Source organism: Ascaphus truei, chromosome 17, assembly GCF_040206685.1.
Source record: "Ascaphus truei isolate aAscTru1 chromosome 17, aAscTru1.hap1, whole genome shotgun sequence".
Taxonomy (NCBI): Eukaryota; Metazoa; Chordata; class Amphibia; order Anura; family Ascaphidae; genus Ascaphus; species Ascaphus truei.
Genome location: NC_134499.1, coordinates 182,800 through 207,094, shown reverse-complemented (window position 1 = coordinate 207,094; position 24,295 = coordinate 182,800). Strand labels below are relative to the sequence as shown.

Here is a 24,295-nt window from a genome sequence, read left to right as displayed (position 1 = left end):
GGGTGGCTTTCTACATCTCCCCTACCTGCTGGCACTCTCTTTTTCTGACCTCCACTGACACCTGCTGCTGCTGCTGCTGCTGCTGCATAAAAAGGGAGAGGTGCCCTGTCCTGCTGGCAAACGTGACACTTTGGCCCTTACCAGCATGGCTGCTTACCTGGCATTTGCATAAATATAGAAGCAAGCTAACACTGTCTGCTGCTCCATGGATAGAGATAGATATATAGATAGATAGATAGATAGATAGATAGATAGATAGATAGATAGAGATTGTTTTTTGCACAGCTCAGCAGATAGTCTGCAATCTGTTGCTTTTAAATGCTGCTCTTTGTTACTTTGGAGCCTAGAAACTCTAGAACGTACTGTACACTCCCTTTGTGATATCATCACAGGGGGTTGTCTGGCTACAGAGACCCAGACATACCATGTAGAACTAGGGTGGGGAGGGGGTGAAATAAAAACCCCATATCATATCCTGCAAGCAAGGACCGTCCATTTTTTCAAATCCAGATTTGATTGTAAATGTGCTGTTTTTTTCATAAATATATATATACAGTACACAGTATTTGTTTCCCTATTTCCCAATCCACCTGTGAACTTATTCCTAAACGTCTGTGCAGGTACATCATTGTCATTTGTCCCTGTTTGAGATGTTGCTAGCTGGCTATTTATTGTACATGGTGCTCCTTTTTGCCAGCAGTTATTGACCATGCCCAAAGCCCAAGCAGTGGGAATAGCAGCAGCTTGTCTGAACAAACACCTGTTTCTGTTTTTTGTAACCATCCAAAAACAGGGGAGAGCGCGCACGCAGTCCCCCACTACCAGAAATTGTGCAGTCGAGTTTCCCGCATGTGGGGAAATCGCAGAGGTCAGCTAGCTCCAAGTGCAATGAGCTAGCCTCGCCCTGGGAGAGCCACCTGCTGGAGCATGGCTTAAAACTCCCCTGCCAGGTAAGTATGAGTTGCAATGGCGCGCTGGGGGCAACTAGCCCTGTCCCAGGACAACTGTCACCCTTGTGGAGAGAGCAGCTTGGTCATTGGTGCAGCAAGCAACACAGTACCTGAGGCCTAGTATCTGAGCCGCTGCAGCCAGCACCTGCAGCAAGGAGCAGCCTAGGCCATTCCATGCAAACATTTGTGCTGCAGCAGCAGCAGCAGCAGCAGCAGCAGCAGCAGCAGCAATGAATATTTGTCAAACAACATAGATCCAAGACACCCCGTCCTCCTCCCCCCCCCCCCCCAGAAGCGAAGCAAAGCAAAGCAAAGCAAAGCAAAGCCAAAGCAAAGCCAAAGCAAACCCTCCCCCCCATCCAACAAGCACCCAGAGCAGCCAAGCTTCGCCGTAAGGTACTTCTTCTTGGTTTTAAAAGAAAGAAGCAATCACTTTGAACACCGCTCAGCTCTGTCATTTCAGCTGCCGGAGAGACAGGGGGACACCATATTTCTGGGGTGGCTTTCTACATCTCCCCTACCTGCTGGCACTCTCTTTTTCTGACCTCCACTGACACCTGCTGCTGCTGCTGCTGCTGCTGCATAAAAAGGGAGAGGTGCCCTGTCCTGCTGGCAAACGTGACACTTTGGCCCTTACCAGCATGGCTGCTTACCTGGCATTTGCATAAATATAGAAGCAAGCTAACACTGTCTGCTGCTCCATGGATAGAGATAGATAGATAGATAGATAGATAGATAGATAGATAGATAGATAGAGATTGTTTTTTACACAGCTCAGCAGATAGTCTGCAATCTGTTGCTTTTAAATGCTGCTCTTTGTTACTTTGGAGCCTAGAAACTCTAGAACGTACTGTACACTCCCTTTGTGATATCATCACAGGGGGTTGTCTGGCTACAGAGACCCAGACATACCATGTAGAACTAGGGTGGGGAGGGGGTGAAATAAAAACCCCATATCATATCCTGCAAGCAAGGACCGTCCATTTTTTCAAATCCAGATTCGATTGTAAATGTGCTGTTTTTTTCATAAATATATATATACAGTACACAGTATTTGTTTCCCTATTTCCCAATCCACCTGTGAACTTATTCCTAAACGTCTGTGCAGGTACATCATTGTCATTTGTCCCTGTTTGAGATGTTGCTAGCTGGCTATTTATTGTACATGGTGCTCCTTTTTGCCAGCAGTTATTGACCATGCCCAAAGCCCAAGCAGTGGGAATAGCAGCAGCTTGTCTGAACAAACACCTGTTTCTGTTTTTTGTAACCATCCAAAAACAGGGGAGAGCGCGCACGCAGTCCCCCACTACCAGAAATTGTGCAGTCGAGTTTCCCGCATGTGGGGAAATCGCAGAGGTCAGCTAGCTCCAAGTGCAATGAGCTAGCCTCGCCCTGGGAGAGCCACCTGCTGGAGCATGGCTTAAAACTCCCCTGCCAGGTAAGTATGAGTTGCAATGGCGCGCTGGGGGCAACTAGCCCTGTCCCAGGACAACTGTCACCCTTGTGGAGAGAGCAGCTTGGTCATTGGTGCAGCAAGCAACACAGTACCTGAGGCCTAGTATCTGAGCCGCTGCAGCCAGCACCTGCAGCAAGGAGCAGCCTAGGCCATTCCATGCAAACATTTGTGCTGCAGCAGCAGCAGCAGCAGCAGCAGCAGCAGCAGCAGCAATGAATATTTGTCAAACAACATAGATCCAAGACACCCCGTCCTCCTCCCCCCCCCCCCCCCAGAAGCGAAGCAAAGCAAAGCAAAGCCAAAGCAAAGCCAAAGCAAAGCCAAAGCAAACCCTCCCCCCCATCCAACAAGCACCCAGAGCAGCCAAGCTTCGCCGTAAGGTACATCTTCTTGGTTTTAAAAGAAAGAAGCAATCACTTTGAACACCGCTCAGCTCTGTCATTTCAGCTGCCGGAGAGACAGGGGGACACCATATTTCTGGGGTGGCTTTCTACATCTCCCCTACCTGCTGGCACTCTCTTTTTCTGACCTCCACTGACACCTGCTGCTGCTGCTGCTGCTGCTGCATAAAAAGGGAGAGGTGCCCTGTCCTGCTGGCAAACGTGACACTTTGGCCCTTACCAGCATGGCTGCTTACCTGGCATTTGCATAAATATAGAAGCAAGCTAACACTGTCTGCTGCTCCATGGATAGAGATAGATAGATAGATAGATAGATAGATAGAGATTGTTTTTTACACAGCTCAGCAGATAGTCTGCAATCTGTTGCTTTTAAATGCTGCTCTTTGTTACTTTGGAGCCTAGAAACTCTAGAACGTACTGTACACTCCCTTTGTGATATCATCACAGGGGGTTGTCTGGCTACAGAGACCCAGACATACCATGTAGAACTAGGGTGGGGAGGGGGTGAAATAAAAACCCCATATCATATCCTGCAAGCAAGGACCGTCCATTTTTTCAAATCCAGATTTGATTGTAAATGTGCTGTTTTTTTCATAAATATATATATACAGTACACAGTATTTGTTTCCCTATTTCCCAATCCACCTGTGAACTTATTCCTAAACGTCTGTGCAGGTACATCATTGTCATTTGTCCCTGTTTGAGATGTTGCTAGCTGGCTATTTATTGTACATGGTGCTCCTTTTTGCCAGCAGTTATTGACCATGCCCAAAGCCCAAGCAGTGGGAATAGCAGCAGCTTGTCTGAACAAACACCTGTTTCTGTTTTTTGTAACCATCCAAAAACAGGGGAGAGCGCGCACGCAGTCCCCCACTACCAGAAATTGTGCAGTCGAGTTTCCCGCATGTGGGGAAATCGCAGAGGTCAGCTAGCTCCAAGTGCAATGAGCTAGCCTCGCCCTGGGAGAGCCACCTGCTGGAGCATGGCTTAAAACTCCCCTGCCAGGTAAGTATGAGTTGCAATGGCGCGCTGGGGGCAACTAGCCCTGTCCCAGGACAACTGTCACCCTTGTGGAGAGAGCAGCTTGGTCATTGGTGCAGCAAGCAACACAGTACCTGAGGCCTAGTATCTGAGCCGCTGCAGCCAGCACCTGCAGCAAGGAGCAGCCTAGGCCATTCCATGCAAACATTTGTGCTGCAGCAGCAGCAGCAGCAGCAGCAGCAGCAGCAGCAGCAATGAATATTTGTCAAACAACATAGATCCAAGACACCCCGTCCTCCTCCCCCCCCCCCCCCCAGAAGCGAAGCAAAGCAAAGCAAAGCAAAGCAAAGCCAAAGCAAAGCCAAAGCAAACCCTCCCCCCCATCCAACAAGCACCCAGAGCAGCCAAGCTTCGCCGTAAGGTACTTCTTCTTGGTTTTAAAAGAAAGAAGCAATCACTTTGAACACCGCTCAGCTCTGTCATTTCAGCTGCCGGAGAGACAGGGGGACACCATATTTCTGGGGTGGCTTTCTACATCTCCCCTACCTGCTGGCACTCTCTTTTTCTGACCTCCACTGACACCTGCTGCTGCTGCTGCTGCTGCTGCATAAAAAGGGAGAGGTGCCCTGTCCTGCTGGCAAACGTGACACTTTGGCCCTTACCAGCATGGCTGCTTACCTGGCATTTGCATAAATATAGAAGCAAGCTAACACTGTCTGCTGCTCCATGGATAGAGATAGATATATAGATAGATAGATAGATAGATAGATAGATAGATAGATAGATAGAGATTGTTTTTTGCACAGCTCAGCAGATAGTCTGCAATCTGTTGCTTTTAAATGCTGCTCTTTGTTACTTTGGAGCCTAGAAACTCTAGAACGTACTGTACACTCCCTTTGTGATATCATCACAGGGGGTTGTCTGGCTACAGAGACCCAGACATACCATGTAGAACTAGGGTGGGGAGGGGGTGAAATAAAAACCCCATATCATATCCTGCAAGCAAGGACCGTCCATTTTTTCAAATCCAGATTTGATTGTAAATGTGCTGTTTTTTTCATAAATATATATATACAGTACACAGTATTTGTTTCCCTATTTCCCAATCCACCTGTGAACTTATTCCTAAACGTCTGTGCAGGTACATCATTGTCATTTGTCCCTGTTTGAGATGTTGCTAGCTGGCTATTTATTGTACATGGTGCTCCTTTTTGCCAGCAGTTATTGACCATGCCCAAAGCCCAAGCAGTGGGAATAGCAGCAGCTTGTCTGAACAAACACCTGTTTCTGTTTTTTGTAACCATCCAAAAACAGGGGAGAGCGCGCACGCAGTCCCCCACTACCAGAAATTGTGCAGTCGAGTTTCCCGCATGTGGGGAAATCGCAGAGGTCAGCTAGCTCCAAGTGCAATGAGCTAGCCTCGCCCTGGGAGAGCCACCTGCTGGAGCATGGCTTAAAACTCCCCTGCCAGGTAAGTATGAGTTGCAATGGCGCGCTGGGGGCAACTAGCCCTGTCCCAGGACAACTGTCACCCTTGTGGAGAGAGCAGCTTGGTCATTGGTGCAGCAAGCAACACAGTACCTGAGGCCTAGTATCTGAGCCGCTGCAGCCAGCACCTGCAGCAAGGAGCAGCCTAGGCCATTCCATGCAAACATTTGTGCTGCAGCAGCAGCAGCAGCAGCAGCAGCAGCAGCAGCAGCAATGAATATTTGTCAAACAACATAGATCCAAGACACCCCGTCCTCCTCCCCCCCCCCCCCCAGAAGCGAAGCAAAGCAAAGCAAAGCAAAGCAAAGCCAAAGCAAAGCCAAAGCAAACCCTCCCCCCCATCCAACAAGCACCCAGAGCAGCCAAGCTTCGCCGTAAGGTACTTCTTCTTGGTTTTAAAAGAAAGAAGCAATCACTTTGAACACCGCTCAGCTCTGTCATTTCAGCTGCCGGAGAGACAGGGGGACACCATATTTCTGGGGTGGCTTTCTACATCTCCCCTACCTGCTGGCACTCTCTTTTTCTGACCTCCACTGACACCTGCTGCTGCTGCTGCTGCTGCTGCATAAAAAGGGAGAGGTGCCCTGTCCTGCTGGCAAACGTGACACTTTGGCCCTTACCAGCATGGCTGCTTACCTGGCATTTGCATAAATATAGAAGCAAGCTAACACTGTCTGCTGCTCCATGGATAGAGATAGATAGATAGATAGATAGATAGATAGATAGATAGATAGAGATTGTTTTTTACACAGCTCAGCAGATAGTCTGCAATCTGTTGCTTTTAAATGCTGCTCTTTGTTACTTTGGAGCCTAGAAACTCTAGAACGTACTGTACACTCCCTTTGTGATATCATCACAGGGGGTTGTCTGGCTACAGAGACCCAGACATACCATGTAGAACTAGGGTGGGGAGGGGGTGAAATAAAAACCCCATATCATATCCTGCAAGCAAGGACCGTCCATTTTTTCAAATCCAGATTCGATTGTAAATGTGCTGTTTTTTTCATAAATATATATATACAGTACACAGTATTTGTTTCCCTATTTCCCAATCCACCTGTGAACTTATTCCTAAACGTCTGTGCAGGTACATCATTGTCATTTGTCCCTGTTTGAGATGTTGCTAGCTGGCTATTTATTGTACATGGTGCTCCTTTTTGCCAGCAGTTATTGACCATGCCCAAAGCCCAAGCAGTGGGAATAGCAGCAGCTTGTCTGAACAAACACCTGTTTCTGTTTTTTGTAACCATCCAAAAACAGGGGAGAGCGCGCACGCAGTCCCCCACTACCAGAAATTGTGCAGTCGAGTTTCCCGCATGTGGGGAAATCGCAGAGGTCAGCTAGCTCCAAGTGCAATGAGCTAGCCTCGCCCTGGGAGAGCCACCTGCTGGAGCATGGCTTAAAACTCCCCTGCCAGGTAAGTATGAGTTGCAATGGCGCGCTGGGGGCAACTAGCCCTGTCCCAGGACAACTGTCACCCTTGTGGAGAGAGCAGCTTGGTCATTGGTGCAGCAAGCAACACAGTACCTGAGGCCTAGTATCTGAGCCGCTGCAGCCAGCACCTGCAGCAAGGAGCAGCCTAGGCCATTCCATGCAAACATTTGTGCTGCAGCAGCAGCAGCAGCAGCAGCAGCAGCAGCAGCAATGAATATTTGTCAAACAACATAGATCCAAGACACCCCGTCCTCCTCCCCCCCCCCCCCCCCCCCCCCAGAAGCGAAGCAAAGCAAAGCAAAGCAAAGCAAAGCCAAAGCAAAGCCAAAGCAAACCCTCCCCCCCATCCAACAAGCACCCAGAGCAGCCAAGCTTCGCCGTAAGGTACTTCTTCTTGGTTTTAAAAGAAAGAAGCAATCACTTTGAACACCGCTCAGCTCTGTCATTTCAGCTGCCGGAGAGACAGGGGGACACCATATTTCTGGGGTGGCTTTCTACATCTCCCCTACCTGCTGGCACTCTCTTTTTCTGACCTCCACTGACACCTGCTGCTGCTGCTGCTGCTGCTGCATAAAAAGGGAGAGGTGCCCTGTCCTGCTGGCAAACGTGACACTTTGGCCCTTACCAGCATGGCTGCTTACCTGGCATTTGCATAAATATAGAAGCAAGCTAACACTGTCTGCTGCTCCATGGATAGAGATAGATAGATAGATAGATAGATAGATAGATAGAGATTGTTTTTTACACAGCTCAGCAGATAGTCTGCAATCTGTTGCTTTTAAATGCTGCTCTTTGTTACTTTGGAGCCTAGAAACTCTAGAACGTACTGTACACTCCCTTTGTGATATCATCACAGGGGGTTGTCTGGCTACAGAGACCCAGACATACCATGTAGAACTAGGGTGGGGAGGGGGTGAAATAAAAACCCCATATCATATCCTGCAAGCAAGGACCGTCCATTTTTTCAAATCCAGATTCGATTGTAAATGTGCTGTTTTTTTCATAAATATATATATACAGTACACAGTATTTGTTTCCCTATTTCCCAATCCACCTGTGAACTTATTCCTAAACGTCTGTGCAGGTACATCATTGTCATTTGTCCCTGTTTGAGATGTTGCTAGCTGGCTATTTATTGTACATGGTGCTCCTTTTTGCCAGCAGTTATTGACCATGCCCAAAGCCCAAGCAGTGGGAATAGCAGCAGCTTGTCTGAACAAACACCTGTTTCTGTTTTTTGTAACCATCCAAAAACAGGGGAGAGCGCGCACGCAGTCCCCCACTACCAGAAATTGTGCAGTCGAGTTTCCCGCATGTGGGGAAATCGCAGAGGTCAGCTAGCTCCAAGTGCAATGAGCTAGCCTCGCCCTGGGAGAGCCACCTGCTGGAGCATGGCTTAAAACTCCCCTGCCAGGTAAGTATGAGTTGCAATGGCGCGCTGGGGGCAACTAGCCCTGTCCCAGGACAACTGTCACCCTTGTGGAGAGAGCAGCTTGGTCATTGGTGCAGCAAGCAACACAGTACCTGAGGCCTAGTATCTGAGCCGCTGCAGCCAGCACCTGCAGCAAGGAGCAGCCTAGGCCATTCCATGCAAACATTTGTGCTGCAGCAGCAGCAGCAGCAGCAGCAGCAGCAGCAGCAGCAATGAATATTTGTCAAACAACATAGATCCAAGACACCCCGTCCTCCTCCCCCCCCCCCCCCCAGAAGCGAAGCAAAGCAAAGCAAAGCCAAAGCAAAGCCAAAGCAAAGCCAAAGCAAACCCTCCCCCCCATCCAACAAGCACCCAGAGCAGCCAAGCTTCGCCGTAAGGTACATCTTCTTGGTTTTAAAAGAAAGAAGCAATCACTTTGAACACCGCTCAGCTCTGTCATTTCAGCTGCCGGAGAGACAGGGGGACACCATATTTCTGGGGTGGCTTTCTACATCTCCCCTACCTGCTGGCACTCTCTTTTTCTGACCTCCACTGACACCTGCTGCTGCTGCTGCTGCTGCTGCATAAAAAGGGAGAGGTGCCCTGTCCTGCTGGCAAACGTGACACTTTGGCCCTTACCAGCATGGCTGCTTACCTGGCATTTGCATAAATATAGAAGCAAGCTAACACTGTCTGCTGCTCCATGGATAGAGATAGATAGATAGATAGATAGATAGATAGATAGATAGATAGAGATTGTTTTTTACACAGCTCAGCAGATAGTCTGCAATCTGTTGCTTTTAAATGCTGCTCTTTGTTACTTTGGAGCCTAGAAACTCTAGAACGTACTGTACACTCCCTTTGTGATATCATCACAGGGGGTTGTCTGGCTACAGAGACCCAGACATACCATGTAGAACTAGGGTGGGGAGGGGGTGAAATAAAAACCCCATATCATATCCTGCAAGCAAGGACCGTCCATTTTTTCAAATCCAGATTCGATTGTAAATGTGCTGTTTTTTTCATAAATATATATATACAGTACACAGTATTTGTTTCCCTATTTCCCAATCCACCTGTGAACTTATTCCTAAACGTCTGTGCAGGTACATCATTGTCATTTGTCCCTGTTTGAGATGTTGCTAGCTGGCTATTTATTGTACATGGTGCTCCTTTTTGCCAGCAGTTATTGACCATGCCCAAAGCCCAAGCAGTGGGAATAGCAGCAGCTTGTCTGAACAAACACCTGTTTCTGTTTTTTGTAACCATCCAAAAACAGGGGAGAGCGCGCACGCAGTCCCCCACTACCAGAAATTGTGCAGTCGAGTTTCCCGCATGTGGGGAAATCGCAGAGGTCAGCTAGCTCCAAGTGCAATGAGCTAGCCTCGCCCTGGGAGAGCCACCTGCTGGAGCATGGCTTAAAACTCCCCTGCCAGGTAAGTATGAGTTGCAATGGCGCGCTGGGGGCAACTAGCCCTGTCCCAGGACAACTGTCACCCTTGTGGAGAGAGCAGCTTGGTCATTGGTGCAGCAAGCAACACAGTACCTGAGGCCTAGTATCTGAGCCGCTGCAGCCAGCACCTGCAGCAAGGAGCAGCCTAGGCCATTCCATGCAAACATTTGTGCTGCAGCAGCAGCAGCAGCAGCAGCAGCAGCAGCAGCAATGAATATTTGTCAAACAACATAGATCCAAGACACCCCGTCCTCCTCCCCCCCCCCCCCCCCCCCAGAAGCGAAGCAAAGCAAAGCAAAGCAAAGCAAAGCCAAAGCAAAGCCAAAGCAAACCCTCCCCCCCATCCAACAAGCACCCAGAGCAGCCAAGCTTCGCCGTAAGGTACTTCTTCTTGGTTTTAAAAGAAAGAAGCAATCACTTTGAACACCGCTCAGCTCTGTCATTTCAGCTGCCGGAGAGACAGGGGGACACCATATTTCTGGGGTGGCTTTCTACATCTCCCCTACCTGCTGGCACTCTCTTTTTCTGACCTCCACTGACACCTGCTGCTGCTGCTGCTGCTGCTGCATAAAAAGGGAGAGGTGCCCTGTCCTGCTGGCAAACGTGACACTTTGGCCCTTACCAGCATGGCTGCTTACCTGGCATTTGCATAAATATAGAAGCAAGCTAACACTGTCTGCTGCTCCATGGATAGAGATAGATATATAGATAGATAGATAGATAGATAGATAGATAGATAGATAGATAGAGATTGTTTTTTGCACAGCTCAGCAGATAGTCTGCAATCTGTTGCTTTTAAATGCTGCTCTTTGTTACTTTGGAGCCTAGAAACTCTAGAACGTACTGTACACTCCCTTTGTGATATCATCACAGGGGGTTGTCTGGCTACAGAGACCCAGACATACCATGTAGAACTAGGGTGGGGAGGGGGTGAAATAAAAACCCCATATCATATCCTGCAAGCAAGGACCGTCCATTTTTTCAAATCCAGATTTGATTGTAAATGTGCTGTTTTTTTCATAAATATATATATACAGTACACAGTATTTGTTTCCCTATTTCCCAATCCACCTGTGAACTTATTCCTAAACGTCTGTGCAGGTACATCATTGTCATTTGTCCCTGTTTGAGATGTTGCTAGCTGGCTATTTATTGTACATGGTGCTCCTTTTTGCCAGCAGTTATTGACCATGCCCAAAGCCCAAGCAGTGGGAATAGCAGCAGCTTGTCTGAACAAACACCTGTTTCTGTTTTTTGTAACCATCCAAAAACAGGGGAGAGCGCGCACGCAGTCCCCCACTACCAGAAATTGTGCAGTCGAGTTTCCCGCATGTGGGGAAATCGCAGAGGTCAGCTAGCTCCAAGTGCAATGAGCTAGCCTCGCCCTGGGAGAGCCACCTGCTGGAGCATGGCTTAAAACTCCCCTGCCAGGTAAGTATGAGTTGCAATGGCGCGCTGGGGGCAACTAGCCCTGTCCCAGGACAACTGTCACCCTTGTGGAGAGAGCAGCTTGGTCATTGGTGCAGCAAGCAACACAGTACCTGAGGCCTAGTATCTGAGCCGCTGCAGCCAGCACCTGCAGCAAGGAGCAGCCTAGGCCATTCCATGCAAACATTTGTGCTGCAGCAGCAGCAGCAGCAGCAGCAGCAGCAGCAGCAGCAATGAATATTTGTCAAACAACATAGATCCAAGACACCCCGTCCTCCTCCCCCCCCCCCCCCAGAAGCGAAGCAAAGCAAAGCAAAGCAAAGCAAAGCCAAAGCAAAGCCAAAGCAAACCCTCCCCCCCATCCAACAAGCACCCAGAGCAGCCAAGCTTCGCCGTAAGGTACTTCTTCTTGGTTTTAAAAGAAAGAAGCAATCACTTTGAACACCGCTCAGCTCTGTCATTTCAGCTGCCGGAGAGACAGGGGGACACCATATTTCTGGGGTGGCTTTCTACATCTCCCCTACCTGCTGGCACTCTCTTTTTCTGACCTCCACTGACACCTGCTGCTGCTGCTGCTGCTGCTGCATAAAAAGGGAGAGGTGCCCTGTCCTGCTGGCAAACGTGACACTTTGGCCCTTACCAGCATGGCTGCTTACCTGGCATTTGCATAAATATAGAAGCAAGCTAACACTGTCTGCTGCTCCATGGATAGAGATAGATAGATAGATAGATAGATAGATAGATAGATAGATAGAGATTGTTTTTTACACAGCTCAGCAGATAGTCTGCAATCTGTTGCTTTTAAATGCTGCTCTTTGTTACTTTGGAGCCTAGAAACTCTAGAACGTACTGTACACTCCCTTTGTGATATCATCACAGGGGGTTGTCTGGCTACAGAGACCCAGACATACCATGTAGAACTAGGGTGGGGAGGGGGTGAAATAAAAACCCCATATCATATCCTGCAAGCAAGGACCGTCCATTTTTTCAAATCCAGATTCGATTGTAAATGTGCTGTTTTTTTCATAAATATATATATACAGTACACAGTATTTGTTTCCCTATTTCCCAATCCACCTGTGAACTTATTCCTAAACGTCTGTGCAGGTACATCATTGTCATTTGTCCCTGTTTGAGATGTTGCTAGCTGGCTATTTATTGTACATGGTGCTCCTTTTTGCCAGCAGTTATTGACCATGCCCAAAGCCCAAGCAGTGGGAATAGCAGCAGCTTGTCTGAACAAACACCTGTTTCTGTTTTTTGTAACCATCCAAAAACAGGGGAGAGCGCGCACGCAGTCCCCCACTACCAGAAATTGTGCAGTCGAGTTTCCCGCATGTGGGGAAATCGCAGAGGTCAGCTAGCTCCAAGTGCAATGAGCTAGCCTCGCCCTGGGAGAGCCACCTGCTGGAGCATGGCTTAAAACTCCCCTGCCAGGTAAGTATGAGTTGCAATGGCGCGCTGGGGGCAACTAGCCCTGTCCCAGGACAACTGTCACCCTTGTGGAGAGAGCAGCTTGGTCATTGGTGCAGCAAGCAACACAGTACCTGAGGCCTAGTATCTGAGCCGCTGCAGCCAGCACCTGCAGCAAGGAGCAGCCTAGGCCATTCCATGCAAACATTTGTGCTGCAGCAGCAGCAGCAGCAGCAGCAGCAGCAGCAGCAATGAATATTTGTCAAACAACATAGATCCAAGACACCCCGTCCTCCTCCCCCCCCCCCCCCCCCCCAGAAGCGAAGCAAAGCAAAGCAAAGCAAAGCAAAGCCAAAGCAAAGCCAAAGCAAACCCTCCCCCCCATCCAACAAGCACCCAGAGCAGCCAAGCTTCGCCGTAAGGTACTTCTTCTTGGTTTTAAAAGAAAGAAGCAATCACTTTGAACACCGCTCAGCTCTGTCATTTCAGCTGCCGGAGAGACAGGGGGACACCATATTTCTGGGGTGGCTTTCTACATCTCCCCTACCTGCTGGCACTCTCTTTTTCTGACCTCCACTGACACCTGCTGCTGCTGCTGCTGCTGCTGCATAAAAAGGGAGAGGTGCCCTGTCCTGCTGGCAAACGTGACACTTTGGCCCTTACCAGCATGGCTGCTTACCTGGCATTTGCATAAATATAGAAGCAAGCTAACACTGTCTGCTGCTCCATGGATAGAGATAGATAGATAGATAGATAGATAGATAGATAGAGATTGTTTTTTACACAGCTCAGCAGATAGTCTGCAATCTGTTGCTTTTAAATGCTGCTCTTTGTTACTTTGGAGCCTAGAAACTCTAGAACGTACTGTACACTCCCTTTGTGATATCATCACAGGGGGTTGTCTGGCTACAGAGACCCAGACATACCATGTAGAACTAGGGTGGGGAGGGGGTGAAATAAAAACCCCATATCATATCCTGCAAGCAAGGACCGTCCATTTTTTCAAATCCAGATTCGATTGTAAATGTGCTGTTTTTTTCATAAATATATATATACAGTACACAGTATTTGTTTCCCTATTTCCCAATCCACCTGTGAACTTATTCCTAAACGTCTGTGCAGGTACATCATTGTCATTTGTCCCTGTTTGAGATGTTGCTAGCTGGCTATTTATTGTACATGGTGCTCCTTTTTGCCAGCAGTTATTGACCATGCCCAAAGCCCAAGCAGTGGGAATAGCAGCAGCTTGTCTGAACAAACACCTGTTTCTGTTTTTTGTAACCATCCAAAAACAGGGGAGAGCGCGCACGCAGTCCCCCACTACCAGAAATTGTGCAGTCGAGTTTCCCGCATGTGGGGAAATCGCAGAGGTCAGCTAGCTCCAAGTGCAATGAGCTAGCCTCGCCCTGGGAGAGCCACCTGCTGGAGCATGGCTTAAAACTCCCCTGCCAGGTAAGTATGAGTTGCAATGGCGCGCTGGGGGCAACTAGCCCTGTCCCAGGACAACTGTCACCCTTGTGGAGAGAGCAGCTTGGTCATTGGTGCAGCAAGCAACACAGTACCTGAGGCCTAGTATCTGAGCCGCTGCAGCCAGCACCTGCAGCAAGGAGCAGCCTAGGCCATTCCATGCAAACATTTGTGCTGCAGCAGCAGCAGCAGCAGCAGCAGCAGCAGCAGCAGCAATGAATATTTGTCAAACAACATAGATCCAAGACACCCCGTCCTCCTCCCCCCCCCCCCCCCAGAAGCGAAGCAAAGCAAAGCAAAGCCAAAGCAAAGCCAAAGCAAAGCCAAAGCAAACCCTCCCCCCCATCCAACAAGCACCCAGAGCAGCCAAGCTTCGCCGTAAGGTACATCTTCTTGGTTTTAAAAGAAAGAAGCAATCACTTTGAACACCGCTCAGCTCTGTCATTTCAGCTGCCGGAGAGACAGGGGGACACCATATTTCTGGGGTGGCTTTCTACATCTCCCCTACCTGCTGGCACTCTCTTTTTCTGACCTCCACTGACACCTGCTGCTGCTGCTGCTGCTGCTGCATAAAAAGGGAGAGGTGCCCTGTCCTGCTGGCAAACGTGACACTTTGGCCCTTACCAGCATGGCTGCTTACCTGGCATTTGCATAAATATAGAAGCAAGCTAACACTGTCTGCTGCTCCATGGATAGAGATAGATAGATAGATAGATAGATAGATAGATAGATAGATAGAGATTGTTTTTTACACAGCTCAGCAGATAGTCTGCAATCTGTTGCTTTTAAATGCTGCTCTTTGTTACTTTGGAGCCTAGAAACTCTAGAACGTACTGTACACTCCCTTTGTGATATCATCACAGGGGGTTGTCTGGCTACAGAGACCCAGACATACCATGTAGAACTAGGGTGGGGAGGGGGTGAAATAAAAACCCCATATCATATCCTGCAAGCAAGGACCGTCCATTTTTTCAAATCCAGATTCGATTGTAAATGTGCTGTTTTTTTCATAAATATATATATACAGTACACAGTATTTGTTTCCCTATTTCCCAATCCACCTGTGAACTTATTCCTAAACGTCTGTGCAGGTACATCATTGTCATTTGTCCCTGTTTGAGATGTTGCTAGCTGGCTATTTATTGTACATGGTGCTCCTTTTTGCCAGCAGTTATTGACCATGCCCAAAGCCCAAGCAGTGGGAATAGCAGCAGCTTGTCTGAACAAACACCTGTTTCTGTTTTTTGTAACCATCCAAAAACAGGGGAGAGCGCGCACGCAGTCCCCCACTACCAGAAATTGTGCAGTCGAGTTTCCCGCATGTGGGGAAATCGCAGAGGTCAGCTAGCTCCAAGTGCAATGAGCTAGCCTCGCCCTGGGAGAGCCACCTGCTGGAGCATGGCTTAAAACTCCCCTGCCAGGTAAGTATGAGTTGCAATGGCGCGCTGGGGGCAACTAGCCCTGTCCCAGGACAACTGTCACCCTTGTGGAGAGAGCAGCTTGGTCATTGGTGCAGCAAGCAACACAGTACCTGAGGCCTAGTATCTGAGCCGCTGCAGCCAGCACCTGCAGCAAGGAGCAGCCTAGGCCATTCCATGCAAACATTTGTGCTGCAGCAGCAGCAGCAGCAGCAGCAGCAGCAGCAGCAATGAATATTTGTCAAACAACATAGATCCAAGACACCCCGTCCTCCTCCCCCCCCCCCCCCCCCCCAGAAGCGAAGCAAAGCAAAGCAAAGCAAAGCAAAGCCAAAGCAAAGCCAAAGCAAACCCTCCCCCCCATCCAACAAGCACCCAGAGCAGCCAAGCTTCGCCGTAAGGTACTTCTTCTTGGTTTTAAAAGAAAGAAGCAATCACTTTGAACACCGCTCAGCTCTGTCATTTCAGCTGCCGGAGAGACAGGGGGACACCATATTTCTGGGGTGGCTTTCTACATCTCCCCTACCTGCTGGCACTCTCTTTTTCTGACCTCCACTGACACCTGCTGCTGCTGCTGCTGCTGCTGCATAAAAAGGGAGAGGTGCCCTGTCCTGCTGGCAAACGTGACACTTTGGCCCTTACCAGCATGGCTGCTTACCTGGCATTTGCATAAATATAGAAGCAAGCTAACACTGTCTGCTGCTCCATGGATAGAGATAGATAGATAGATAGATAGATAGATAGATAGAGATTGTTTTTTACACAGCTCAGCAGATAGTCTGCAATCTGTTGCTTTTAAATGCTGCTCTTTGTTACTTTGGAGCCTAGAAACTCTAGAACGTACTGTACACTCCCTTTGTGATATCATCACAGGGGGTTGTCTGGCTACAGAGACCCAGACATACCATGTAGAACTAGGGTGGGGAGGGGGTGAAATAAAAACCCCATATCATATCCTGCAAGCAAGGACCGTCCATTTTTTCAAATCCAGATTCGATTGTAAATGTGCTGTTTTTTTCATAAATATATATATACAGTACACAGTATTTGTTTCCCTATTTCCCAATCCACCTGTGAACTTATTCCTAAACGTCTGTGCAGGTACATCATTGTCATTTGTCCCTGTTTGAGATGTTGCTAGCTGGCTATTTATTGTACATGGTGCTCCTTTTTGCCAGCAGTTATTGACCATGCCCAAAGCCCAAGCAGTGGGAATAGCAGCAGCTTGTCTGAACAAACACCTGTTTCTGTTTTTTGTAACCATCCAAAAACAGGGGAGAGCGCGCACGCAGTCCCCCACTACCAGAAATTGTGCAGTCGAGTTTCCCGCATGTGGGGAAATCGCAGAGGTCAGCTAGCTCCAAGTGCAATGAGCTAGCCTCGCCCTGGGAGAGCCACCTGCTGGAGCATGGCTTAAAACTCCCCTGCCAGGTAAGTATGAGTTGCAATGGCGCGCTGGGGGCAACTAGCCCTGTCCCAGGACAACTGTCACCCTTGTGGAGAGAGCAGCTTGGTCATTGGTGCAGCAAGCAACACAGTACCTGAGGCCTAGTATCTGAGCCGCTGCAGCCAGCACCTGCAGCAAGGAGCAGCCTAGGCCATTCCATGCAAACATTTGTGCTGCAGCAGCAGCAGCAGCAGCAGCAGCAGCAGCAGCAGCAATGAATATTTGTCAAACAACATAGATCCAAGACACCCCGTCCTCCTCCCCCCCCCCCCCCCAGAAGCGAAGCAAAGCAAAGCAAAGCCAAAGCAAAGCCAAAGCAAAGCCAAAGCAAACCCTCCCCCCCATCCAACAAGCACCCAGAGCAGCCAAGCTTCGCCGTAAGGTACATCTTCTTGGTTTTAAAAGAAAGAAGCAATCACTTTGAACACCGCTCAGCTCTGTCATTTCAGCTGCCGGAGAGACAGGGGGACACCATATTTCTGGGGTGGCTTTCTACATCTCCCCTACCTGCTGGCACTCTCTTTTTCTGACCTCCACTGACACCTGCTGCTGCTGCTGCTGCTGCTGCATAAAAAGGGAGAGGTGCCCTGTCCTGCTGGCAAACGTGACACTTTGGCCCTTACCAGCATGGCTGCTTACCTGGCATTTGCATAAATATAGAAGCAAGCTAACACTGTCTGCTGCTCCATGGATAGAGATAGATAGATAGATAGATAGATAGATAGATAGATAGATAGAGATTGTTTTTTACACAGCTCAGCAGATAGTCTGCAATCTGTTGCTTTTAAATGCTGCTCTTTGTTACTTTGGAGCCTAGAAACTCTAGAACGTACTGTACACTCCCTTTGTGATATCATCACAGGGGGTTGTCTGGCTACAGAGACCCAGACATACCATGTAGAACTAGGGTGGGGAGGGGGTGAAATAAAAACCCCATATCATATCCTGCAAGCAAGGACCGTCCATTTTTTCAAATCCAGATTCGATTGTAAATGTGCTGTTTTTTTCATAAATATATATATACAGTACACAGTATTTGTTTCCCTATTTCCCAATCCACCTGTGAACTTATTCCTAAACGTCTGTGCAGGTACATCATTGTCATTTGTCCCTGTTTGAGATGTTGCTAGCTGGCTATTTATTGTACATGGTGCTCCTTTTTGCCAGCAGTTATTGACCATGCCCAAAGCCCAAGCAGTGGGAATAGCAGCAGCTTGTCTGAACAAACACCTGTTTCTGTTTTTTGTAACCATCCAAAAACAGGGGAGAGCGCGCACGCAGTCCCCCACTACCAGAAATTGTGCAGTCGAGTTTCCCGCATGTGGGGAAATCGCAGAGGTCAGCTAGCTCCAAGTGCAATGAGCTAGCCTCGCCCTGGGAGAGCCACCTGCTGGAGCATGGCTTAAAACTCCCCTGCCAGGTAAGTATGAGTTGCAATGGCGCGCTGGGGGCAACTAGCCCTGTCCCAGGACAACTGTCACCCTTGTGGAGAGAGCAGCTTGGTCATTGGTGCAGCAAGCAACACAGTACCTGAGGCCTAGTATCTGAGCCGCTGCAGCCAGCACCTGCAGCAAGGAGCAGCCTAGGCCATTCCATGCAAACATTTGTGCTGCAGCAGCAGCAGCAGCAGCAGCAGCAGCAGCAATGAATATTTGTCAAACAACATAGATCCAAGACACCCCGTCCTCCTCCCCCCCCCCCCCCCAGAAGCGAAGCAAAGCAAAGCAAAGCCAAAGCAAAGCCAAAGCAAAGCCAAAGCAAACCCTCCCCCCCATCCAACAAGCACCCAGAGCAGCCAAGCTTCGCCGTAAGGTACATCTTCTTGGTTTTAAAAGAAAGAAGCAATCACTTTGAACACCGCTCAGCTCTGTCATTTCAGCTGCCGGAGAGACAGGGGGACACCATATTTCTGGGGTGGCTTTCTACATCTCCCCTACCTGCTGGCACTCTCTTTTTCTGACCTCCACTGACACCTGCTGCTGCTGCTGCTGCTGCTGCATAAAAAGGGAGAGGTGCCCTGTCCTGCTGGCAAACGTGACACTTTGGCCCTTACCAGCATGGCTGCTTACCTGGCATTTGCATAAATATAGAAGCAAGCTAACACTGTCTGCTGCTCCATGGATAGAGATAGATAGATAGATAGATAGATAGATAGATAGATAGATAGAGATTGTTTTTTACACAGCTCAGCAGATAGTCTGCAATCTGTTGCTTTTAAATGCTGCTCTTTGTTACTTTGGAGCCTAGAAACTCTAGAACGTACTGTACACTCCCTTTGTGATATCATCACAGGGGGTTGTCTGGCTACAGAGACCCAGACATACCATGTAGAACTAGGGTGGGGAGGGGGTGAAATAAAAACCCCATATCATATCCTGCAAGCAAGGACCGTCCATTTTTTCAAATCCAGATTCGATTGTAAATGTGCTGTTTTTTTCATAAATATATATATACAGTACACAGTATTTGTTTCCCTATTTCCCAATCCACCTGTGAACTTATTCCTAAACGTCTGTGCAGGTACATCATTGTCATTTGTCCCTGTTTGAGATGTTGCTAGCTGGCTATTTATTGTACATGGTGCTCCTTTTTGCCAGCAGTTATTGACCATGCCCAAAGCCCAAGCAGTGGGAATAGCAGCAGCTTGTCTGAACAAACACCTGTTTCTGTTTTTTGTAACCATCCAAAAACAGGGGAGAGCGCGCACGCAGTCCCCCACTACCAGAAATTGTGCAGTCGAGTTTCCCGCATGTGGGGAAATCGCAGAGGTCAGCTAGCTCCAAGTGCAATGAGCTAGCCTCGCCCTGGGAGAGCCACCTGCTGGAGCATGGCTTAAAACTCCCCTGCCAGGTAAGTATGAGTTGCAATGGCGCGCTGGGGGCAACTAGCCCTGTCCCAGGACAACTGTCACCCTTGTGGAGAGAGCAGCTTGGTCATTGGTGCAGCAAGCAACACAGTACCTGAGGCCTAGTATCTGAGCCGCTGCAGCCAGCACCTGCAGCAAGGAGCAGCCTAGGCCATTCCATGCAAACATTTGTGCTGCAGCAGCAGCAGCAGCAGCAGCAGCAGCAGCAATGAATATTTGTCAAACAACATAGATCCAAGACACCCCGTCCTCCTCCCCCCCCCCCCCCCCAGAAGCGAAGCAAAGCAAAGCAAAGCAAAGCAAAGCCAAAGCAAACCCTCCCCCCCATCCAACAAGCACCCAGAGCAGCCAAGCTTCGCCGTAAGGTACTTCTTCTTGGTTTTAAAAGAAAGAAGCAATCACTTTGAACACCGCTCAGCTCTGTCATTTCAGCTGCCGGAGAGACAGGGGGACACCATATTTCTGGGGTGGCTTTCTACATCTCCCCTACCTGCTGGCACTCTCTTTTTCTGACCTCCACTGACACCTGCTGCTGCTGCTGCTGCTGCTGCATAAAAAGGGAGAGGTGCCCTGTCCTGCTGGCAAACGTGACACTTTGGCCCTTACCAGCATGGCTGCTTACCTGGCATTTGCATAAATATAGAAGCAAGCTAACACTGTCTGCTGCTCCATGGATAGAGACAGATATATAGATAGATAGATAGATAGATAGATAGATAGATAGATAGATAGAGATTGTTTTTTGCACAGCTCAGCAGATAGTCTGCAATCTGTTGCTTTTAAATGCTGCTCTTTGTTACTTTGGAGCCTAGAAACTCTAGAACGTACTGTACACTCCCTTTGTGATATCATCACAGGGGGTTGTCTGGCTACAGAGACCCAGACATACCATGTAGAACTAGGGTGGGGAGGGGGTGAAATAAAAACCCCATATCATATCCTGCAAGCAAGGACCGTCCATTTTTTCAAATCCAGATTTGATTGTAAATGTGCTGTTTTTTTCATAAATATATATATACAGTACACAGTATTTGTTTCCCTATTTCCCAATCCACCTGTGAACTTATTCCTAAACGTCTGTGCAGGTACATCATTGTCATTTGTCCCTGTTTGAGATGTTGCTAGCTGGCTATTTATTGTACATGGTGCTCCTTTTTGCCAGCAGTTATTGACCATGCCCAAAGCCCAAGCAGTGGGAATAGCAGCAGCTTGTCTGAACAAACACCTGTTTCTGTTTTTTGTAACCATCCAAAAACAGGGGAGAGCGCGCACGCAGTCCCCCACTACCAGAAATTGTGCAGTCGAGTTTCCCGCATGTGGGGAAATCGCAGAGGTCAGCTAGCTCCAAGTGCAATGAGCTAGCCTCGCCCTGGGAGAGCCACCTGCTGGAGCATGGCTTAAAACTCCCCTGCCAGGTAAGTATGAGTTGCAATGGCGCGCTGGGGGCAACTAGCCCTGTCCCAGGACAACTGTCACCCTTGTGGAGAGAGCAGCTTGGTCATTGGTGCAGCAAGCAACACAGTACCTGAGGCCTAGTATCTGAGCCGCTGCAGCCAGCACCTGCAGCAAGGAGCAGCCTAGGCCATTCCATGCAAACATTTGTGCTGCAGCAGCAGCAGCAGCAGCAGCAGCAGCAGCAGCAGCAATGAATATTTGTCAAACAACATAGATCCAAGACACCCCGTCCTCCTCCCCCCCCCCCCCCCCAGAAGCGAAGCAAAGCAAAGCAAAGCAAAGCAAAGCCAAAGCAAACCCTCCCCCCCATCCAACAAGCACCCAGAGCAGCCAAGCTTCGCCGTAAGGTACTTCTTCTTGGTTTTAAAAGAAAGAAGCAATCACTTTGAACACCGCTCAGCTCTGTCATTTCAGCTGCCGGAGAGACAGGGGGACACCATATTTCTGGGGTGGCTTTCTACATCTCCCCTACCTGCTGGCACTCTCTTTTTCTGACCTCCACTGACACCTGCTGCTGCTGCTGCTGCTGCTGCATAAAAAGGGAGAGGTGCCCTGTCCTGCTGGCAAACGTGACACTTTGGCCCTTACCAGCATGGCTGCTTACCTGGCATTTGCATAAATATAGAAGCAAGCTAACACTGTCTGCTGCTCCATGGATAGAGACAGATATATAGATAGATAGATAGATAGATAGATAGATAGATAGATAGATAGATAGATAGAGATTGTTTTTTACACAGCTCAGCAGATAGTCTGCAATCTGTTGCTTTTAAATGCTGCTCTTTGTTACTTTGGAGCCTAGAAACTCTAGAACGTACTGTACACTCCCTTTGTGATATCATCACAGGGGGTTGTCTGGCTACAGAGACCCAGACATACCATGTAGAACTAGGGTGGGGAGGGGGTGAAATAAAAACCCCATATCATATCCTGCAAGCAAGGACCGTCCATTTTTTCAAATCCAGATTCGATTGTAAATGTGCTGTTTTTTTCATAAATATATATATACAGTACACAGTATTTGTTTCCCTATTTCCCAATCCACCTGTGAACTTATTCCTAAACGTCTGTGCAGGTACATCATTGTCATTTGTCCCTGTTTGAGATGTTGCTAGCTGGCTATTTATTGTACATGGTGCTCCTTTTTGCCAGCAGTTATTGACCATGCCCAAAGCCCAAGCAGTGGGAATAGCAGCAGCTTGTCTGAACAAACACCTGTTTCTGTTTTTTGTAACCATCCAAAAACAGGGGAGAGCGCGCACGCAGTCCCCCACTACCAGAAATTGTGCAGTCGAGTTTCCCGCATGTGGGGAAATCGCAGAGGTCAGCTAGCTCCAAGTGCAATGAGCTAGCCTCGCCCTGGGAGAGCCACCTGCTGGAGCATGGCTTAAAACTCCCCTGCCAGGTAAGTATGAGTTGCAATGGCGCGCTGGGGGCAACTAGCCCTGTCCCAGGACAACTGTCACCCTTGTGGAGAGAGCAGCTTGGTCATTGGTGCAGCAAGCAACACAGTACCTGAGGCCTAGTATCTGAGCCGCTGCAGCCAGCACCTGCAGCAAGGAGCAGCCTAGGCCATTCCATGCAAACATTTGTGCTGCAGCAGCAGCAGCAGCAGCAGCAGCAGCAGCAGCAATGAATATTTGTCAAACAACATAGATCCAAGACACCCCGTCCTCCTCCCCCCCCCCCAGAAGCGAAGCAAAGCAAAGCAAAGCAAAGCAAAGCCAAAGCAAACCCTCCCCCCCATCCAACAAGCACCCAGAGCAGCCAAGCTTCGCCGTAAGGTACTTCTTCTTGGTTTTAAAAGAAAGAAGCAATCACTTTGAACACCGCTCAGCTCTGTCATTTCAGCTGCCGGAGAGACAGGGGGACACCATATTTCTGGGGTGGCTTTCTACATCTCCCCTACCTGCTGGCACTCTCTTTTTCTGACCTCCACTGACACCTGCTGCTGCTGCTGCTGCTGCTGCATAAAAAGGGAGAGGTGCCCTGTCCTGCTGGCAAACGTGACACTTTGGCCCTTACCAGCATGGCTGCTTACCTGGCATTTGCATAAATATAGAAGCAAGCTAACACTGTCTGCTGCTCCATGGATAGAGATAGATATATAGATAGATAGATAGATAGATAGATAGATAGATAGATAGATAGATAGATAGATAGATAGATAGAGATTGTTTTTTGCACAGCTCAGCAGATAGTCTGCAATCTGTTGCTTTTAAATGCTGCTCTTTGTTACTTTGGAGCCTAGAAACTCTAGAACGTACTGTACACTCCCTTTGTGATATCATCACAGGGGGTTGTCTGGCTACAGAGACCCAGACATACCATGTAGAACTAGGGTGGGGAGGGGGTGAAATAAAAACCCCATATCATATCCTGCAAGCAAGGACCGTCCATTTTTTCAAATCCAGATTTGATTGTAAATGTGCTGTTTTTTTCATAAATATATATATACAGTACACAGTATTTGTTTCCCTATTTCCCAATCCACCTGTGAACTTATTCCTAAACGTCTGTGCAGGTACATCATTGTCATTTGTCCCTGTTTGAGATGTTGCTAGCTGGCTATTTATTGTACATGGTGCTCCTTTTTGCCAGCAGTTATTGACCATGCCCAAAGCCCAAGCAGTGGGAATAGCAGCAGCTTGTCTGAACAAACACCTGTTTCTGTTTTTTGTAACCATCCAAAAACAGGGGAGAGCGCGCACGCAGTCCCCCACTACCAGAAATTGTGCAGTCGAGTTTCCCGCATGTGGGGAAATCGCAGAGGTCAGCTAGCTCCAAGTGCAATGAGCTAGCCTCGCCCTGGGAGAGCCACCTGCTGGAGCATGGCTTAAAACTCCCCTGCCAGGTAAGTATGAGTTGCAATGGCGCGCTGGGGGCAACTAGCCCTGTCCCAGGACAACTGTCACCCTTGTGGAGAGAGCAGCTTGGTCATTGGTGCAGCAAGCAACACAGTACCTGAGGCCTAGTATCTGAGCCGCTGCAGCCAGCACCTGCAGCAAGGAGCAGCCTAGGCCATTCCATGCAAACATTTGTGCTGCAGCAGCAGCAGCAGCAGCAATGAATATTTGTCAAACAACATAGATCCAAGACACCCCGTCCTCCCCCCCCCCCCCCCAGAAGCGAAGCAAAGCAAAGCCAAACCAAACCAAACCCTCCCCCCCATCCAACAAGCACCCAGAGCAGCCAAGCTTCGCCGTAAGGTACATCTTCGTAAG

General features: G+C 48.8%; 17 non-coding genes across 17 annotated transcripts; all 17 read right to left on the bottom strand.

Annotated features, from left to right (window-relative positions):
- Positions 1-790: 790 nt before the first annotated feature.
- On the bottom strand, positions 791-958 carry LOC142468619 (U1 spliceosomal RNA). The gene has a single exon (XR_012788779.1). It is a non-coding gene; the product is annotated as a U1 spliceosomal RNA (small nuclear RNA).
- A 1,270-nt stretch (positions 959-2,228) lies between these two features.
- Positions 2,229-2,396, bottom strand: LOC142468618 (U1 spliceosomal RNA). Its single transcript, XR_012788778.1, has one exon. It is a non-coding gene; the product is annotated as a U1 spliceosomal RNA (small nuclear RNA).
- A 1,256-nt stretch (positions 2,397-3,652) lies between these two features.
- LOC142468617 (U1 spliceosomal RNA) lies at positions 3,653-3,820 on the bottom strand. The gene has a single exon (XR_012788777.1). It is a non-coding gene; the product is annotated as a U1 spliceosomal RNA (small nuclear RNA).
- Positions 3,821-5,099: 1,279 nt separating this feature from the next.
- Positions 5,100-5,267, bottom strand: LOC142468616 (U1 spliceosomal RNA). Its single transcript, XR_012788776.1, has one exon. It is a non-coding gene; the product is annotated as a U1 spliceosomal RNA (small nuclear RNA).
- A 1,266-nt stretch (positions 5,268-6,533) lies between these two features.
- Positions 6,534-6,701, bottom strand: LOC142468615 (U1 spliceosomal RNA). Its single transcript, XR_012788775.1, has one exon. It is a non-coding gene; the product is annotated as a U1 spliceosomal RNA (small nuclear RNA).
- A 1,263-nt stretch (positions 6,702-7,964) lies between these two features.
- On the bottom strand, positions 7,965-8,132 carry LOC142468614 (U1 spliceosomal RNA). Its single transcript, XR_012788774.1, has one exon. It is a non-coding gene; the product is annotated as a U1 spliceosomal RNA (small nuclear RNA).
- Positions 8,133-9,400: 1,268 nt separating this feature from the next.
- On the bottom strand, positions 9,401-9,568 carry LOC142468612 (U1 spliceosomal RNA). The gene has a single exon (XR_012788772.1). It is a non-coding gene; the product is annotated as a U1 spliceosomal RNA (small nuclear RNA).
- Positions 9,569-10,848: 1,280 nt separating this feature from the next.
- LOC142468611 (U1 spliceosomal RNA) lies at positions 10,849-11,016 on the bottom strand. Its single transcript, XR_012788771.1, has one exon. It is a non-coding gene; the product is annotated as a U1 spliceosomal RNA (small nuclear RNA).
- A 1,266-nt stretch (positions 11,017-12,282) lies between these two features.
- Positions 12,283-12,450, bottom strand: LOC142468610 (U1 spliceosomal RNA). The gene has a single exon (XR_012788770.1). It is a non-coding gene; the product is annotated as a U1 spliceosomal RNA (small nuclear RNA).
- Positions 12,451-13,710: 1,260 nt separating this feature from the next.
- On the bottom strand, positions 13,711-13,878 carry LOC142468609 (U1 spliceosomal RNA). Its single transcript, XR_012788769.1, has one exon. It is a non-coding gene; the product is annotated as a U1 spliceosomal RNA (small nuclear RNA).
- A 1,268-nt stretch (positions 13,879-15,146) lies between these two features.
- Positions 15,147-15,314, bottom strand: LOC142468608 (U1 spliceosomal RNA). The gene has a single exon (XR_012788768.1). It is a non-coding gene; the product is annotated as a U1 spliceosomal RNA (small nuclear RNA).
- Positions 15,315-16,574: 1,260 nt separating this feature from the next.
- LOC142468607 (U1 spliceosomal RNA) lies at positions 16,575-16,742 on the bottom strand. The gene has a single exon (XR_012788767.1). It is a non-coding gene; the product is annotated as a U1 spliceosomal RNA (small nuclear RNA).
- A 1,268-nt stretch (positions 16,743-18,010) lies between these two features.
- LOC142468605 (U1 spliceosomal RNA) lies at positions 18,011-18,178 on the bottom strand. Its single transcript, XR_012788766.1, has one exon. It is a non-coding gene; the product is annotated as a U1 spliceosomal RNA (small nuclear RNA).
- A 1,262-nt stretch (positions 18,179-19,440) lies between these two features.
- On the bottom strand, positions 19,441-19,608 carry LOC142468604 (U1 spliceosomal RNA). Its single transcript, XR_012788765.1, has one exon. It is a non-coding gene; the product is annotated as a U1 spliceosomal RNA (small nuclear RNA).
- Positions 19,609-20,871: 1,263 nt separating this feature from the next.
- On the bottom strand, positions 20,872-21,039 carry LOC142468603 (U1 spliceosomal RNA). The gene has a single exon (XR_012788764.1). It is a non-coding gene; the product is annotated as a U1 spliceosomal RNA (small nuclear RNA).
- A 1,277-nt stretch (positions 21,040-22,316) lies between these two features.
- Positions 22,317-22,484, bottom strand: LOC142468602 (U1 spliceosomal RNA). The gene has a single exon (XR_012788763.1). It is a non-coding gene; the product is annotated as a U1 spliceosomal RNA (small nuclear RNA).
- Positions 22,485-23,765: 1,281 nt separating this feature from the next.
- On the bottom strand, positions 23,766-23,933 carry LOC142468600 (U1 spliceosomal RNA). The gene has a single exon (XR_012788761.1). It is a non-coding gene; the product is annotated as a U1 spliceosomal RNA (small nuclear RNA).
- Positions 23,934-24,295: the final 362 nt, after the last annotated feature.